Here is a 12224-nt window from a genome sequence, read left to right on the forward strand (position 1 = left end):
GACGGAGGAAGGGGACACTTTGTGGCACATGCAGTGTTCTTTGTGGGACTTGCATGCCCAGATGGGACTCTTGAACTTCCCTGCTCTTCATGGTGCCCCGATAGGAGGCTGGCTGTCAGGTCCCAGATCCGCTAATCTGCCCTAATCTCTCCTTCTTATGCTGCTGTCTGCATTGACCCCACTGTTTCTCATCGAGGCCATCACTTTGGATAAATTCATCTCCTTATGTCCAATCCCACCATCCTCTGGGTTCCATCCCTGGCTCTGACCTTGGGCAAGTTACTTAAACTCCAGCTTGTGCCTCAGTTTCCTCCCTGGGTGGTCATGAGGCCTGAGGGAGTTAGTGTGTGCGCAGGAAGCCCTGAGAACCTGCGGGCCATTTTCATGATTGCCCTTGTTTTTCCTGCCACACTGGAGCCAGCAAGCTGCTCAAAACCATATCAAGTCATGTCACTTTCTGCTTTTCAATCCATAATTATTCTCTGAATGGTGTTGTGAAAGGATCCGTTTAGATCCTCTCCCATAACTTAGACAAAATAGTCTGCCTGTGGACGTAACAGATAGGTGGAAGGATGTCAGTGATTTCCCCCCAAAATGGACAGAACATATTTAATTGATCTCAGTTCTGGGAAGGAATCGTTGGCGTAAAATTAATGGAAGGAGTCATCAACAAAGATAAGAGTGTGTTTGTTTACATAAAATAAAAATCTCTTGGAATACCAATGATGCAAAGCCAAAATAAATGGAAAATGTTGCAAAAATATCAGCATAAATACAGCAAGCAAAGGGTTAACACCTTAACATACAGCAGAACTCTTATAAATTAATACGAAAAACACATCCCATTAGAAAAACAAAACCATCAAAAAGCATGCAATTTGAACATAAGACATTAAGGTCTGAGAACTCTGGTAACGCAGAAAACATGGGGAACGTTTCTGGAGGACTCGGGCCCCCAGACATCGAGCTGAGTGCTTTGCGTATCTGTCTTGATTCAGTCCTCGAAAGGGCCCGTGAGGTGGGCTCCACAGCCCCACTCTGGTTTGTTAATGGACCCGGAGGCCAGAGGGGTTACAGAACTTTCCCCAAGCCCCCCTGTTTCGAATCATCAGAACTAAGATCTGAGCCCATCTTGGACTCTGAAGCCTTTAACCACTATGCCATATAAATAACATTTTAAAATAAACCAATTTGGGACGCCTGGGTGGCTCAGTAGATTAAGCATCCAGCTTTGGTTCAGGTCATGATCTCACAGCTGGTGAGTTTGAGCCCTGCATCGGGCTCTGTGCTGACAGCTCGGAGCCTGGAGCCCGCTTTGGATTCTGTGTCTCCCTCTCTCTCTGCCCCTCCCCTGCTCATTCTCTCTCTCTCTCTCTCTCTCAGAAGTAAATAAACATTAAAATTAAAAAAAAATTTTTTTAATTAAAATAAACCAAATTTAAAAAATGTAATTTCACAGAGTCAAAGAAAAGCAAATTGAAACACGGAAGTAATGTCTTCAGCTATGGGACCAACATATGTTTTTGAAGCAGTGATGTTCTACTCAGGGTGGGACAGGAAACCCTATACACCGGGGCCTGAGCACAAATTGTACGGTCTGTTGGGAAAGTAATTCTGAAACACGAAGGAAGAACCTTAAAAAGTGTTCTTCTCCCTTGACTTACAGATTTTGCTTCTCGAAATATATCATAAGGAAGCAGAGATATGATCAAAGACGGTGGACGAGAAGGCTTATTACATTACTCATAACACAAATGTGGGAAACAACCCAAATGCTCCCAAACCAAGGACTGATGGAATGAATCATGGTGTGTCCGTGGGGGAATACTATGCATCCATTGAAAAGCACGGTTTGGAAGGACACGGGAAGAGCCGGCAGAATTGTAGCGGACAGATGGTGCTGTGAAATTCAGCAAGGAAGATGTTTAAACCGGGTCTTGGGGAGTAAGGGGAGATTTTACAAGCAGAGGTGGAGGTAAGAATGCTCCAGACAGAATTCAAGGTGAGCCACAACCAGAGGTATGAGAAAGCCTGGCGTCCTGGGGTTGTGTGGGGGGTGCTCCAGGAGGCCAGTGACCCAGGACAGCGGTGGGCGGTGGGCACGGGACAGTCGGTTGGGCCAGGTGCCGAAGGGGCTCGGGAACCTACCAGACTTTTAGGCAATAAGGAAACACTGAAGCGCTTTTGAGAACCTCCCACCCCCAATACAGTCTGCAGGTGGACAATTTGGAAGCTATAGAAGGTACTAAACGGAACGAAACAGTTTGCTCTCTCATCTCACCAGCTTCGTGAAAGTGTTTATCACCCCAAGACGAATGTGCCCGCAACATTCTGTTCTAGGACGGGGATGGATGGGCAGATATTTCACAAAAGAAATCACTGAAGTTTTTAATAGAAAATCAATAATTCTTCACGATCCCTTCTCTCCCTCGAGTGTGGACACCTCAAAATTAGGGGCCGTGCCACACTGAACTTTAGATTCCAAGCATCAGGCGCAACGCCTGTGGGTGGACGGGTGATGGGTAGGTAGGACTTTCTTCTGTGAAGTCCTATTTACCCAATCCCCGCCACCACCCCCCTGGGGATGGCCCTGCCACCCACTGACGGGCAGCTTGTGAAAGCCTCAGAGGCCTCAGTTTCCTTGCCCTGGAGACAGTGACCCTGTATTTATAAACAGATGCGGGGACCCTCTTGGGACCCCAGAGTTGGCATGAGGATTATTCTAAGCTAAGACATCTGAGATTCAACAGATGCAGACAAAGCCTCCTTGGAGCTTGCCTTAGGGGACTAAAAGCAGCCACTTCTGAGACATGAGGCCGCCATAATCCCCTCTCTGGGGATTTACAGCCCTGAAGAGGACAGAAAGACCATTCATACCTGTTGAAACAAACATTATCACAAATCCTCTCCTGTCCGTTGTCCTAAAAACTCATTTGTCTTTCCTAAAGAAACCTATTTGTTTTTCCCACAGAAAAAGAAGCCCATAGAAGCTGTTTCTTCCCCTCCCTTATCCCTACTAAGTTAGATGTACGCACCTTTAACTGTAACCATTTAATGAGTCAGCTGCTTTTGTGCTGGCTCCCACGTGCATATGGAGGAAACCTTTTCCTCCCGTTGATGGCTTTTGTCAGTTTACTATGCGGGCCCTGCTACAAGAACCTAACAGGGTAGAGAAGAACTTTTTCCTTCCCTGCACAGGCAATGGCCAGACCATACATGGCGCGAGAATGACCCACAGCCTTTGCAGCGATCGGCCCGGAATGGTCAGGACTTGGTCAGTGAGTGCCAGCTTCCCTAACTTTGGTCCTCACTCCTAATTTAGGGCCAGTCAGAGAAAGCCAGATACGCTCCCCTAACCGATCCCGTGGATGACCCGTGCGTGTCTAGGGAGCCCGCCCCAGCTCAGCCATGATGACAGCCTCCCCCCGGGCACCCCTGAAGCTTTCCGGGTTTTCCACCGTAACGCGTCTCCAGTCTCCTGTCTGTCTTTGAGTCTCTGCCGAACTCACGTGATGGTGGCTAACTCCCCTCATGGAGCAAACTCTGGATATACAGCCTCTGTGTGTTCTCGTCTGGGTGGCCTTCATGATTCCCACAGCGGGGACAACGGTCGCTTCAGGCATGTCAGGCTCGGACAGGCTCTTCCTGCTTTGGGGCAAGGAGCCTTTCCAAGGGCACTTCTCCACCCCACGGACCCATCGGACAAACTGGAGGAGGTTTGGCCGATGTAAATATTCTCGTAAATGCTCTTTCCCCCAGCAGCTGCCCAGCAGAGAAACGGTGACCGATCGGGAAGAGCAAGAAAACGCTGCCTTTGGGAGCCGAAAGATGCTAGCAGTTCGGCAGGAAGGTGCAGGGCGGCTTTTACACACACAGGTTCTGGATTCAGAGCTGGGTTCAAATCCTAGCTGTTCCCATCAGCAACCTTTGCCGGAAAGTTCTCTTGTCGCTAAAACAGGTCTGGGGTGAGTCTGGGTCTGGGGGAGCCCCTCGTCCATCATCATCCCTGGGCCAGCCCGAGGCTCCAGGCTGGGGCGGGGCCTAGAGAGATGTTTCCAGAGGGGCATCCCAGGGCCAAGCAGGTGCAGGGAGTGCAGCTCAGTCTGCTTGCCCGTCCCCGTCAGCAGAAGGAGAGGGGCTTCCAGCTCTTGCCGGAGGGACAGGATAAGGGAGGAACGCGGAATAAGGTCCTGGGAAAGTTCAAGACGCCTGAGCAGAGCCTCACCTCGGCTCTGCGTGAGCTGGGAGGCCTCAGGGGGAATGTCCCTGCACACAAGGGATAGTCCTGTCGGTTTTGAGGCTTCCCTGGGACGGCTGAGGTTTCGACCTCAGGGGGAGGGCCCTAGTCTGGCTGGAAGCAGAACTTTCTGGATCTCAGCCCCGTCTTTCACAAAGGAGGGAGAATCCCTGCCCTGCTGCCCCAGAGCCAGTCGGTGGGTGTGGAGTGATGGGAAATCGGAACGTGAAATGGCCTATGGGGATGAAATTCTTGTAGAAGCCCAGGCTGGGCGCCTATGCCCTCCAGAGACGTGGGTGAGGCGTCTCAGAGAATGAGGGGAGCAGAGGGCCCCGTGCCGGGTGTTGAGGGGCCTCCATCGGCCCCACCTCCTTTGCTTTTAGCAAAACTCCCCTCTGGAGAGACAAGGAGACACCCTCGTCTGAATTCCTACCCTGCCGGAAGCCACTGAGCAGGAATGATGGCACTCAGTCCACAATACAGGTGAGGTCCCCCGTGTGAAGGGTTAGGCCACCTCGTCTACAACTTCGTCGTCAGCGAGGGGGAAGGATGGTTCCACCCCCTCCCGGAGAGGATCCACGGTCTCACCCTCGGCCCACACTTGCCCACCGACGAAACTTGCCCTCTAGCGGGGCCCTGTTAACACTCAATGTCAAGAGCATGACCTCCGCGTCTGCTTCCTGCGGAGACTGTAACAAATACCACGCATCCGGGGGCTCACAACAGCGCAGAGGTAGTCGCTTACAGTTCTGGAGGTCAGAAGTCCAGAATGAGTCTGGAAGGGGCCACACCAAGGTGTGGGCGGGGCTGGTTCCTTCTGGAGGCTCCAGGAGCAGCCTCGCCTCTCCCAGCCTCTAGAAGCTCAGGCCCGCACCTCTCTGACCGCTGTTTCTGTGGTTACCTTGACGCCCCCTCACTTGGCCCTCCTGCCTCCCTCTCACAAGGACCCTGGAGATGACATTGGGTCCACCTGGATAATCCAGGAAAATCTCACCATCTGAGGTCTTTAATCCCGTCTGTAGCATCCCTGTTGTCAAGCAAGGAAACACATACGCACGGGTCCGGAGATTAGGACACAGACATCTTTGGGGGGCAGTGTCGTAAGTCTCTCCACTGCACCCACAAAGTAGGGAGAAAAGTAACAAGACTGCCTTCGGGGTGTGACTGAAAGAAACAAAGATGCATCCATGGGCCACGGCATCCGCTCGCCCGAGTGGGTCTCAGGAACCGCTCTTGGGAAGTGGAGACTTAGGTTAGAAGAGTTTCGTGCCCGCATCGTCTGATGAAAGATCACACCCAAGTCTGATGGCAGGAACAAATTTTTCCGAGAGCTGAGACCAAGCTCAAACGTGTCACCCCAGGGCGACAGAAAGCACACACCTCTCTGCATCTTCCAACTGCAAACGCCGTGCGCCGGGAGTGGGTCAGAGCGCACAGAGGGCGGGGTCTCCGCACCTCTGATCCAGCGTCCTTCAAGTCTTCGGTTTTCTGAGCCCCCAGCCTGGCCCAGGTGCAGGATCTGGGGGACGTTTGCTGGCATCCGTCGGTGGCCTCTCCCAGGTACCTGCTGTCCTAGGCAGACCCGTGTCAGGGCCGTCCTGACGTTGTCGCAGGCTGGACTTGTCGCTCCGACAAGCATTGTCACGGGCCACGGGAGTAGCCGCTTCAAGGCTGGTAAGAGATACGCAGTTCTTGGTGGACACAGATGGTCCTGTGTCATTGGGGGTGTTTTCCTGATAACAAGGGTGCGTTTGCCCCCATCTGTTCACACTCTTACAGCAGAAGTAGGAGAGGTGGAAGTAAGGGGACGTCCCCTTCCAACTTGGGTTGTCGCACGTCTGTGGCTGGGAAGTGGAATGGAGACCCGACCCTCTAGAAGGTGCAGCGGGAGGCAGGGCAGAGGAACAGAGGGGCGCAGGAAACGGGTGAGCGTGAGTGGTGCGGGATGACCTCCTTCCAGAACAATCCGATGGCTCTCCTGCGTTGGAAATACCTGGGGTGTGGTGATAGTTGCCTCCTGTCAGGAGGCTGCCTCCTATTATTATAGCAGAGAGAGTGCGCTATAAATAGCGAAAAGGAACAGGAGGGAAAGCAGAAATGTTCGGGCATCAACCACCGCCTCCTTGGCCCAGCTACTGTGACGCCAGCTGCTGAAAGAGGTTGTTAAAACCCAGGCATCCAATGCGGAGCTGGAGTGAAAGTGAGTGGGGGGAGACTCACCCTCCTTTCATCTGATGGAGGAGTTATTTAGATGCCAGCTACGTATTTCGTGGTCAAGTGGGGGATCCCAGGAGTAGCGATCCCTACCTTTAGCTTTGCCGCGGACATCTGTCACGCCTGCCGTAAGGGGGACAGTTGGCCTCCCAGGATGGCACTTCTGACACGGGCCATCTTCTCCCCCGGGGCTCTTCTGGGCTCTGGGCGTGGCCACACGGCTGCTTAGTCAGCCCTGGAAGGAGGCAGTGTGAGGGAAAGCGCCCCAGGGAAAGGGCGGGGGCTTTCCAGAAGGGCCAGGCGGCATCAGCAGGCGTCAGTCTTGACACATGGCCGCCATGTTTGCTTTGCCCAAGTGGCGTTCTTGGGGAGTCCAGACGATGCCAGCGACCATCTTCTCTTGGCTTGACCTTCAAAAATCAGTTAGCACCTGGACGCTCTTGCCCACACCTCTCACCTCGCTGGAGTCAAATGCCACCTACCTTTTCCATATGGCTTTCCAGCACCACCCCCCCCCGGCTGCCGGCGCACCCCCACTCATGGGCCGTATCCCTGGGACCATGGATGCACGTCAGTCTTCAAAGCAAAACAAAAGCCCCTTTGCTTTAAATGCAAAATCCAAACTAAACAGGAGAGCTGTTTCTGTGCCTCATTTGGCGGCCAAATCTGGCCTCAAATGTGACTCATTTGGTAGGAGTTCCTGGCCTGAAACGACTATGAAAATATTATTTATACCAGTCATCGATCCTGCTCAGGGTGAAGGGTCTTTGTTGCAGAAATATTGACAGAGCACCCGCTCCAGACCTGCCGGGGGAGGGGATTGTTTAGTACATGTGTCACTTTACCTTCTGGAAATCCAAGGGTTCTGAACGCTCTGCCCCTAAGTGTGTGAAGGGGGCTAGTGGAGGCATAAGAGAAGAGGCTCGAGGGCATAAAGTCCAACCAAGGAGCGCTCCCACCTGGTTCACATGGTAAGCCTCACTGACCCTCAGGACAGCCCTTAGACGAGTGGCTTAGATCACCCCCATTTACTGATGAGGACACTGAGATATGTAGGGGTAAGTTGCCCAAGGATCCATGGCCCAGCCAGAACTTGAACTCAGACATTCTGCTTCCAAGATCGATGTTCTTTTTTTTTTTTTTTAATGTTTCTTTATTTTTAAGAGACAGAGAGAGAGAGACAGAGTTCGAGTGGGAGAGGGGCAGAGAGAGAGGGGACACAGAATCGGAGACAGGCTCCAGGCTCTGAGCTGTCAGCGCAGAGCCCGACGCGGGGCTCGAACCCACGAACCGCGAGATCATGACCTGAGCCAGAGTCCAACGCTTAACCGACTGAGCCCCCCCGGGCCCCAGGCTGCTTCCATATCTTGGCTGTTGTAAGCGATGCTGCAATAAACACCGTGGCTGTCTGTTCTCTTAAGCCACTGAGTTTGTGGCATTTGTTACAGCAGCCACAGACAACTCATAGTCCTGGGGTGGGGGCCGGCTGAAATCCTGGGGGGGCTCAGGGGACCCAGGTGGCTGTCAGAGGGAATTGGGGCGGGATCAGCCCAAAGCCCCGCCCCTCAGTGTCTCAGGAACGGAACATGTGTGGGAAACTTTGCAGAGGTGGGGCAGAGCGGGGCTCTCTCCCTTCATCTCGGAGCTTCCTGTGGCGCTTGGATCGTCTACCAATGTTTTTATTTTTCAGAGTGTCGTTGGGAGTTACTTATCAGGGAAGCTTATGCGCTTCCTTGTTTGTCCTTATCTCCTTTAAAAGGACAACTAGGACTCCCACCACCTGGTGAATGTCACATTTGTGAGTGGCTTACTCTCTCCCGGGGAATTTCGCATCACCCGCCCCTCCTCGCCCCTGCCCCTCCCGGCTCCTCCCTCTCCCTGCTCACATTCCTCCCCTTCTGGGAATTCACCCCCTCCTCCAGTGCCTGGAGAACCACCTTCCAGTCTACGGGCCCCCAGGTCCTCAGGTGCCTTCCTAAGGGTGCATTTCCAAACAAAGATGATTCCTTTTCCAAGCAGAACACCTGCCTCTTGGTCGCTTGGCATGTTTTCACCTCATTACACACATTCACTGTATATTTATTTTGGACCCTGCCAGGCGTTCAGGGCTTTGAAGTATTTTTCCTGTCTTCACAACCAGTTCACAAAGTGGCTAATATCAGCTCAGTTTTAAAGATGAGGAAACGACAACTGTGGGAAGACTGGCCCAAATCGAGGCCACGACCAGGGTGCCCCGGGGCTGTGGGCTCTTGGGAGGGGCTTGCTGCCCTCCCCCCAACCCCCCCCCTCCCCCCCCGCGGCCTCAGCGGGCATACACCGAGGCTCGCATGCCTCTGGGGAAGGCGCGAGGCTGACTTCTGACTGGTGCAACAGCACACACAGGATTCTCACGGGAGTCTTCGAGATTGGTGATGATAGGTCACACTGAGCCTCCAGCTTGACTGCTGCGGCCTCAGGGCATCCTCCCGCTTGCCCTCAAAGCCAGAGGCAGAGAGTGACGGGTCTCTTCTGTCGTCGCCGTCTCTGGGTCTCTGACTCTACGTGCGCACCCTCGGGGACCATAAGTGACCTTCAGTCTCGCTTCCCTTAGCCTGAAATAGTCTCTAGTGTGTGAAAACCTGATGCGGAAATTATAAAACCTGGTGTGCTTGTTGTACGGGCTCAGCACCTGTTTGTACGTGTGTATATGTGTGTGCTGTGCGTGTGCCCTGTGTGCTGTGTATGTGTGCATGTGCACACGTGTATGTATGATGTGTGTCTTATGTGCCATAAGTGTGTATGTGCACACGTGTGCCCTGTGTGCATGTGTATGTGTGTATGTGTACATGTGTATGTGTGTGTGCGATGTGTGTGCCCTGTGTGCATGTGCATACATGTGTGTGCCCTGTGTGCTGTGCATAGGTGTGTTGTGCCCTGTGTTCATGTGTATATGTGTGTGTGCATGTATACATGTGTGTATGTGTGCATGTGTATATGTGTATGCGTGTGTGCCCTGTGTGCATGTGTATATGTGTGTATGTGGGCATGTGTATATGGGTGCATGCGTTTATGTGTATATGTGTGCAGGTGTGTATGTGTGCATGTGTGTGTATATATGTGTGCATGTGTATATGTGTATGTGTGTGTGCTCTGTGTGTATGTGTATGTGTGCATGTGTATATGTTTGTATGCATATATGTGTGTATGTGTATATGTGTGCATGTGTGTGCCCCGTGTGCATGTGTATATGTATATGTGTGCATGTATATATGTGTGTGTATATGTGTGTATGTGTGTGTGCTCTGTGTGCATGTGTATATGTGTGTATGTGTGCATGTATATATGTATACATGTGTATATGTGTGTATATGCGTGTGTGTACATGTGTATAGGTGTTCATGTGTATATGTGTGTATGTGTGCATGTGTATATGTGTGTGTGCCCTGTGTGCATATGTGTGTATGTGTATATGTGTGTGCCCTGTGTGCATGTATATATGTGTGCATGTGCATATGTGTGCATGTGTGTGCGTGTATATGTGTGTGTTCCCTGTGTGCATGTGTATATGTGTGTATGTGTGCATGTGTGTATGTGTACATGTGTGCATATATGTATGTGCGTGTGTGTGTGTGTGCGTGTGCCCTGTGTGCATGTATATATGCATGCCTGGGTGCATGTGTATGTATGATGTGCGTGTGCCCTGTGTGCCGCATTCGTGTGTGTGCATACATGTGTGTGCCCTGTGTGCTGTGCGCAGGTGTGTGTGTTCACGCGTGTGTTAGATGTGCGTCCTCGGGCTGCTTGCCGTGTCCCCAGCACAGCCAGCTCCGGCACCTTCCGGGACAGATGCAGTGAGCAGGGCGAACACTCTGGCGGGTGCGGGATGCCGTGTGCTGACTCAGCGGGGGCAGCCGGGCGAGGATGGCTTCCGGCTTGTTGGCGGCCTCCGGTGGGCCCGGGTTGTCCCTCAGTCCCCCAACATGTCTTAGATGCCTTGTGAGGACAGCACGGGGGCCAGCGAGCGACAAGAGGTGTGCTCCCCACGGCAGCCCCAGCTGCCAAGAGGAAGAACAGACCCTGACGTCGCCCTCAGAAGGTGCAACCAGCAAGCCCCCCCGTGTCCGAGCAGGGCTCAAGCTCCCACACCCCAGGGGCCCCCCGCCTCCTCGGCAGCTTGAATGTGCCAGACCTCGGGGTCTGGCACATCCGAGGAAGATCATTGCAGCCTGGAGGGCGGGCCTCCAAATGAGAAGGCGAGAGGAAGGAATGTTCCAGAACAGATGGCAGGAAGCACTGGCTGGAGAGGGGGCCGTGAGCAGCGACAGCTGCCCTCCGTCGTGGAGATGCACGGCCCTCCGCCCCCTTGCTCCTCCCTCCCCGCGAGCGGGCTCCCCCGCTGCCTCCTGACGCCTCGTCTGTCCGCAGGCCAAGGCCGTGCCGGGCACCCTCTGAGCTGCCTGACGTTTGCTTTTCTCATCCTAAGAAGCCGATTGCTGGTTTTCCCTCAGTCCCTCGTGGGTGTGTCTGCGCTGGGGTCGTCTCAGTCTTCTGAGTCGGAGGTTAGACCCATTTTGCAGATCAGGAATCAGAGGCTCCGAGAAGGCAACGAGCGTGCCCCGGGCTCGTTCGTGAAGCCGGAGCTCGGCCCGGTGGTCAGAGCCGCGTCCCGCTCTGGAGTGCGGTGTGCCAGCTGCCCCGACGGGACGAGGCTGGCGTGTCCAGGCTCGCCTGAGGGGCGAGTACCAGGCTCACCGTGGGGCCCTCTGCTCTCAGGAGCTCAGGGTCCAGCCAGGGATCCGGACACGCGGGCAGGTCGCGTTCCGGACCGGGGTCAGAGCACGGCTGCGAGTGGCCAAGAGATGGGGGTGACCGTTGTCGTTCCCGGAGGAAGCCCCCGCTGTCGGGAGTTTGCGGGGCGGACAGGTGAGGAAGGGCCTTCCTGGCAGGGAACAGCTGGTACTAAGGCTTGGACGTGTGATGGTCGCTGCCGGGAGGTGGGGACAGGGCTGTGCAGGATGAGGGGGGAGCGCCGGGGCTGGCCCAAGGAGCCTGTGAGCCTTCTGGTGACCATTAAGCAACGGTTGGGGCGGCCACAGGATCTGGTCAGATTCCAGAATGTTCTCCAGCTGCTCCGGACGGGGTTTCGAGGAGAAGGAAAGTTCTCGTCCCAGGCTCGTGCCATCACACGTGGAGAGATGTAGCAAGGGCACAGGATGGAAGGGTCTTCATTTCTTGGGGCGATCAAAGTAAGAAAAGGAGGTGCGGGTGTCCTTCGGGGTGCACTGACTGCAGGCCTCGCGCCGGGCCCTGAGCCTGAGAGCAGAGGCTGCTGGGAGGGCCCCACCTCCCTCAGGAGCTCTGCGTGGCTTGGGGGTGGGGGTGGGGGACTGCGCAGGTGTGGGGTGTTCGACTGTTCTGGAAGGGGCTCCGTGGCGCTGCCCGATGCTTTCTCACGGCTGTGCTGGGCGGGCCCCAAATACCTGCGTTTCCTGCTTCTTCCTTCCCTTCCTCTGGAGCCTCTGTTCTGGCCCTTCCGGTTCTGTGAGTTCAGGTGATTGAACCGGGAGAGTCTACATTTGACCTTGACATCTTACCCACCTCGAGGTCCCCCCTTCTGGCCAGGGTCTGCTCATCCAGCTCCGTGGGTGGGGGGATGGAAGGAAAGGAAGGAAACACGGGGCAGGGGGAGTTTCGCGCCCTTTGTTCCTCCTCCCCAGGTACGGACTTAGGTTGTAAATAACACGTGACATCTGCCACGCGGGGTAGGTGTTAGTGCTCCCGCCATTTTACAGAT

The sequence above is a fragment of the Prionailurus bengalensis genome, chromosome C2 (genome assembly GCF_016509475.1).
Source record: "Prionailurus bengalensis isolate Pbe53 chromosome C2, Fcat_Pben_1.1_paternal_pri, whole genome shotgun sequence".
NCBI classification, from domain to species: Eukaryota; Metazoa; Chordata; class Mammalia; order Carnivora; family Felidae; genus Prionailurus; species Prionailurus bengalensis.